The following is a 7,036-nucleotide window of genomic DNA, read 5'->3' on the forward strand; positions in this document are numbered from 1 at the left end:
GGTGGTTTTTACAGTGGCTGGAGGGCTGATGCAAATTGGGTGGAGCCAAACACCTCATACACACAGGTAGAAATACAGGTAGTCCTCAACTTATAAGCAATCACTTAGTGATAGTTTGAAGTTACAGAAAAAAAGTTACTTATGGCCAGTTTTCACACTTACAACTCTTATAGTCTCGTGATCCCACGGTCTCGTGATCATGATTCAGGTGCTTGACAACCGGAATGTATTTATGACAGCTGCAATGTCCCAGGATCATGTGATCACCCTCTGCAATCTCCCCAGCTGATTTCCTGCAAACAAAATCAATGGGGAAGCCAGATTTCCTTAATGATTGCATGATTCACTTAATAACTACACGGATTTGCTTAACAACTGTGGCAAAAAGGTTGTAAAACAGGATGCAACTCACAACAACCACCTGCAGTGTTATCTTTTTAAATATATTTTCATGGAAAATATGCAGGGTTATTTATTTTAAGTCTATTTAAAATTTTGTTCTGTTCTTGTATTTCCTGTAACCATGTTTCATGGTTTTAATTAATTTGAAGTGAAGATGGGAATGAATTAGGATTAGAGGAAATTCTAATTACATCATCGCACAGAGAATTCTTCTGCCTGTAAGGAAGAGAACCTACAGTAATATTTTAAAACATAAATCCACAATTTGTCACCATCCATGTACTATTTTGGGCACATTCTCGATGTAGATGACCAGGCTGAGCCCGAGGGAGGAGTCAAATGCATCATCAGTCATGAATCTCTTTGGGCCCTCAAGAGATCTAAATCTAGCTTAGCTTGAGTTCCTTCTATTCTTATCTCCTGCTAATTTTCCTTGGCCTGTTAGTAGTTCAGATTCTTGTAAAGGTTAAAGGTTTATTGCATTTATATGCTGCCCTATTCCCGGAGGGACTCAGGGCGGCTAACAAACCGGGGGGGGGGGTAGTACACACAAGGTAACACAACAAACAAAATACAGAGAAAAGTTTAAAAACAATCAACAGTCATACAATTCGAGCAGGGAAGGGAACTCGTCAACCCCAGGCCTGCCGGAACAGCCAGGTTTTAACGGCTTTACGGAAAGCCTGAAGGGAGGTGAGGGTCCGAATCTCCGCGGGGAGTTCGTTCCAGAGGGCCGGAGCAGCCACAGAGAAGGCCCTCCTCCGGGTGGTCGCCAAACGACATTGGCCTGTAGATGGAATCCGGAGGAGGCCTAATCTGTGGGATCTAATGGGTCTTTGGGAGGTAATTGGCAGCAGGCGGTCTTGTAGACAGCTTAAACTTGTAATAAATCTTGTGAACTGTTGGGATCTTTTGATTTTCCTGGTACTTGACACTTACCAATGAACACGGTGAGAAACTGCATTTCATTTTCAAGCAATGGAAAGTTTCAGGGAATCCAGTGCTTATTGGATTTCCATAACCTTGGAAGGAAGTTATTGAAATTATGCTTCTATAATAATCAAGTTTGTTTACTTGTTATGCAGGGTTAATATACAGATCCCTGCTCTTACCAATATTCTTGGTCAGCATAAGCACCATAGAGTTTCTTCCACATCTTAAGCCTCCCCTTTCCAGTACCAGCTCTGACTGCTTAAAGGAGAGCAGATCATGTTGCTCCTATCACCATCTCGGGATGTAATGTTGCAAACGAATGAGTAGTTCCATAGAATTGATTCTTTGGAGTTGTTTAACTAAGATTTTCTCATTTTTTCCTGGGGCTTATAACGTACATCATATAACATACATATGTTATATCATCATGTATGATATAACATACACTGATTCTCCCTCTGTAAGTTTTTAAAGGGCATTATTCAGATTGTCTATTCCAGGGATCAGCAAACTACAACCTGTGGACCAGTGGTGGATTTCAAAAATTTTTAGAACCTCTTCTGTAGGTGTGGCCTGTTTTGTGGAAGTGGCCTGCGAGCCATGTGACTGGGTAGGAGTGGCTTGCGAGCCATGTGACTGGGTGGGTGTGGCCAACTTGTAAAATGTGGTGAAACTTACTTAACAACGCACTTGCTTAGCAACCAAAATGTTGGCTCAGAAACTCTGGCATTTGAAGCACGCAAGTCTTAAAGCTGTCAAGTTACAAGACCCTTGCACCCCTAACCCTTTAGAAAAAAAAAATCCCCAGGGGTGTTCAAACTTGACAGCTTTAAGATTTGGGGACTTCAACTCCCAGAATTCTTCTTCCAGTCATGTTGGCTCAGAAACTCTGGCATTAAAGTGTGCAAGTCTTAAAACTGTCAAGTTACAAGGCCCTTGCACCAATAACCCTTTAGAAAAAAAAAAAAACCCAGGGGTGTTCAAACTTGACAGCTTTAAGACTTGTGGACTTCAACTCCCAGAATTCCTCCTCTCGCTCTTCATCTTGATGATGTGCGGACAGGCAGGGGGGAGGGAGCTGGAACCGGTTCTAAATGGCACTGTAGATTTGTGGAACCTCTTCTATAGAAGAGGTTAGAACTGGCAGGAACCCACCCCTGCTGTGGGCCAAATCCAGCCCACCTGTTTTTATACAGTCTATAAGAATGGACAGACAAATTGCCAGGTTGGAGCCTCAGCTGAGCTCCCAGGACAGGAATGGGCTGGGGCTGAGGATCCTGGGCTGTAGCAGCAGTCTATCTGCAGTCTCCTTGCTGAAAAGTTGGTGCTATCTAATGCCTGCCAGACTGTTTGGCCTGCAGTCCTGCCAGCCACACACAAAGAGGCAGGAAAGGGCAGGATCTGGCACTTTACAAAAAAGAGTTTGCCAACTTTTATTCTAGACTAATAGTAGAACCCATGAAAATCTTGAATTCTAAAAAAACCAATACAGAAATTGAGATGAACTTTCAGATACGGTTCAAACTAGCTCCCAAACTAGGGCAACATTTTGGCATTATAGATATATTAAGGTCAGAAAATTCACACCATGAAGCAGTGGTGGGATTCAAATAATTTACCAAGCAGTTCTCTGCCCTAATGACCAGCTGGGTAGGCGGGGGCTCGGTGGTCATGTGATCATGAGGGCGTGGCCAAGTCAATGTCACTCAGGTCGATGGGCACTTCGCTTCAGTTGTTAACAAGGGTTAACTGGGGAGGCAGTTTCTGTAAGCAGGGCAATAAAGATTAGGCTAGAAACAACACTAGAATGTTTCCTTCCTGCTTTCCTTACAGGATTAGCCCTGTAAAGTGGGAAAAAAACAAAAGATTTCTCCCAACAACCGGGTCTCCAAACTGCTTAGAAAGTTACCATCCGGTTCTCCCGAACAGGTGCGAACTGGCTGAATCCCACCACTGCCATGAACTCTCCCTCTCAATGTCCCGTCCTCCCCTTTGCTCTCTAAGTCATCCATACAATGGCAAAGTGTTACTGCTTTGCTCAGATTCATTGCCCAATTCAGGTAGCTTCGAATTTCAGCCTTGAACTGAGTTGAGTGATGGTATTAAGATTCGGACATATTTGTGGTGGGATGAAAGACAGGAATATACTTTTTTCACACTTCAGCAAGTGTGTGGTACTGCAGAAATAACAAGTCAACCTACTTGTAAAGAAATCTGTAGGGACATTACTTAGGCTTTTAACTGTACTGTCTTCATTTTGGGGGAAAGTACGGATTTAACAGATAACAGAGACCTTGGAGGTCTTCAAATGATCCAACCCTTGCTCAAGCGGGAAACCCTGTACCAGCTCAGACAAATAGTCCAATCTCTTAAAAATCTCCAATGTTGGAGCATCCACAACTTCTAGAGGCAAGTGGGTCCATTGATTAATTGTTGTAATTGTCTATATTACTTTATGATGAACAGTGGTAGCAATATAGTCACCATCTGTAGCAATCCTGCATTTAGTGCCATTTCATAGTTGTTTGCAGATTTCTGGAACTGAGACATTTTGTGCTCTGGTATTCCAGATTTAGATACATTCCATAACTCTCCCTCCCACAGTGGGAACTACTTTTATAGATGCAGCTTAGCTGTCAAAGGCTCTTTTCTAAGGGAACAGAAATTCCACCTGAGCTATAAACAGTGTTTGAAGCAAGGGAATGCTTTTTTATTTATTGAAAAACACTAACTGCTGTTGAGTATCTCTTTTGAGAAAGGCAGTGAAGGATATAATTATCCTAAATAAATAAGTAAGAGTACAGGAGATGTGACACTGTGTGAATACAATTAACATTCAATGTTTTCTATTTTTAAGTCTCTCTTAGGGCATCCTCACATTGCACATATTTATAAATATACATCATGTTTCCTCTCGCAGGCCTGCCCTAGGTTTTATGCTTCTAATCTGAAATTATTTTAATATTTGCTTTCATAAAAAAATAGGAAGTTTAATATAGAGACATTATTTTCTATCAGTGCCTGCCTTTCAGTTAACATGTGCGTCTAATCCGTCATTATAGTATGTGCTTTTAACCCTTTCCTTTAAATGTTAATATATTGGCGGCCGGGCTTTTCGCTCCGGCGTTCACATGGGAAAAATAGCCAAAGAAGAGAAATTGCCCCCAGAAATCGAGCTTGAGAGAGACCAGGGCACGGGCGATTTCTCGGAGGGTCTGGTGCTGGCAACGGACTGGAGAGATTTTGCTCTCCAAGGCTGCCTTCCACGAAAAACGCCGACGCCGCTCGGAGGTGCCCGGAAGACGCCGCGGCTCAGCTGATTAGTGAGGCGCTTAAAGACACCGCCCGGGTGCCGTTCGGAGCCTGAAGAGAGATCAGGGCACGAGCGATTTTACGGAGAGTCTGGTGCAGGCAGCGGACTGGAGAGATTCTGCTCTCCGAGGCTGCCTTTTGCGAAAGACGCTGACGCCGTTCGGGGACGCCCGGAAGACGCCGCGGCCCAGCTGATTTAGCGCGGCGTTTGAAGACACCGCCCGGGTGCCGCTTGGAAGGCGTTGCGGCCCAAGTCGGCCAGAGTCGTTGGGTAACTATTGTTGGAGGTTCGTTGTGACCCGGCTGACCTGAGAGAGCCTTGACTCTCCTCCACTTGCTGGCTGAGAGAATCTCCCCCCCCCCTTTTATGCTAGTTTCTTTGTCTCGTCTGTGTTTTGGCTGCTGTGGACTTGCATTGGATTATTCATCGCCCCAGGGAGAAGGCGGTTAGCCTGGAACAGCACTGGGAGAGAATGGGAGGCTGTCTTCATCTGCTGCTATTGCACCCCCCTTCCTCTCCCCTCGGCTTGGCCTCCCCTGTTGGTGCATTCCCCCCTCCACTGGGCCGTCGCCATCGCAGGGCCTTTTGCTGGGCGAGATTAGACTCCTCTTGGAATGCGGCTTTTGGACTTCTTGGAGTATATCTTCATCTGCTCTTTTATCTGCACTTTCATCTGCCACGGCCATTGTTGCCTGATGCCGCCTTGGACCTGCTACCACAGATAGCGCCACTACTGGCCGAGCGGGGGTACTTACAGTACATAGAAGGCCCTCTCCTTGCCTCAATCATCTTGGACTTTTTTGGACCTTCCCAGAACTATTCGCACTTTAAACTAATCAATTTTTTGCGCAATCTATAATTTATAATTTCTTTCTTTCCTTTCATCTTTCTCTTCTTTCTTTGTATGGGCTATGCATGAGGTATGCTTGAGATGAATGAATGTCCCACTTTTATGATCATATTGTTGTAAATTTTGTGTTTTTAACTTCTTACGTGGGGACTGTTTGGGGGAGCGTATCAGTACGCGTGATTCGGAGGACCTGCCGGGAGTTGCGGGGGCCACGGGGGTGGTTGAGGGGACCAGAGACACGGGAGAGGGTCGGGGTATTGCGGTCGTAACAGGGAGGGGCAGATACGGCGGGGACTTTAGGGCAGGCCATTACCGGGGAAGGAGGGTTCGCTACATTACAGAGATCCCTCCTTCCGGCCCTAGGAGTCCCACTCCAAGACCAGATGGCGCAAGCAGTCAGGACCCTGGTCTCAGGCTGTTGTCGCTAAATGCCAGGTCTGTTGTACATAAAGCTCCTCTCGTCCGGGACTTAATTTTAGACGAGAGGGCAGACCTGGCATGTATTACTGAAACCTGGCTGGGCCCAGAGGGAGGAGTCCCCCTTGTAGAGCTGTGCCCAGAAGGATTTCAGGTGCTGCATCAGCCGAGAGCCCAGGGAAGGGGTGGGGGTGTGGCCGCTGTTATCCGAGAGTCGTTAGTTCCTCGTAGGGTCCCTGCTCCGGAGATTGTCGGGTGTGAGTCTTTGCTGTTAAAGTTGGACCTCAAGGGTCAAGTGGGTCTGCTGCTAACGTACCTGCCTCCCAACAGCGTTGCAGCAGCCCTCCCCTCGCTCCTCGAGTCGGTAGCCGAGCTGGCAATTGAGTTCCCTAGGTTGATGGTCCTGGGGGACTTTAATTTGCCGTCGCTCGGTGAAAACTCTGATGGGGCGCAGGAGTTCATGGCTTCCATGACAGCCATGGGCTTGACCCAAGTAATTCGGGGCCCAACCCATTCAGCGGGACACATGCTTGACCTCGTATTTCTCTCGGAGCAGTGGATTTGTGATCTTGGTCTGAGGGGGAGTGACATCATACCCCTGTCGTGGTCAGACCATTGCCTACTGAGGCTCGACTTCCGGAGGCCAAACCCCCACTGTAGGGAGGAGGAACCGACCAGGTGGTTCCGCCCCAGGCGTCTTATGGAACCGTCAAGGTTCCAGACAGAGCTTGGGGTTATTCCTGACACTTTCGCCCACAGTCCGGTGGAGACTCTGGCTGCTGCGTGGCACTCGGCAGCGTCGGAGGCCCTCGACCGGATTGCGCCACTGCGGCTCCTCCGAGGCGGCGGATCCCGGAGACCTCCTTGGTTTACCGAGGAACTCCGGGAGATGAAGCGCCGGAGGAGATGCCTAGAGCACCGTTGGAGGTCCGATAAGTCCGAATCGAACCGGGCAATGGTAACCACCTGCACCAGGGAATACACCAGGGCACTTAGGGCAGCAAAAAGATCGCACATAGCCACCCTGGTAGCATCCGCTGAGTCCCGTCCAGCCGCCCTGTTTAGGATAACCCGCTCCCTATTGAACAAAAGGGAGGCGGGGGAACCCTTGCAGGGCAGAG

General features: G+C 47.3%; 1 long non-coding RNA gene across 1 annotated transcript in view; it reads right to left on the bottom strand.

The window, feature by feature from the left end:
• The window catches only part of LOC116523638, a 22,031-nt gene extending 20,628 nt beyond the window's left edge, over positions 1–1,403 (bottom strand). The window contains exons 1-2 of the long non-coding RNA XR_004257095.1: positions 1,342–1,403; positions 163–293 (exon numbers count right to left, since the gene is read on the bottom strand). This is a non-coding gene — a long non-coding RNA (uncharacterized LOC116523638). The remainder of the gene's footprint in view (positions 1–162; positions 294–1,341) is intronic.
• Between the last annotated feature and the right edge of the window lie 5,633 nt (positions 1,404–7,036).

The sequence above is a fragment of the Thamnophis elegans genome, unplaced genomic scaffold (assembly GCF_009769535.1).
Source record: "Thamnophis elegans isolate rThaEle1 unplaced genomic scaffold, rThaEle1.pri scaffold_76_arrow_ctg1, whole genome shotgun sequence".
NCBI lineage: Eukaryota > Metazoa > Chordata > Lepidosauria > Squamata > Colubridae > Thamnophis > Thamnophis elegans.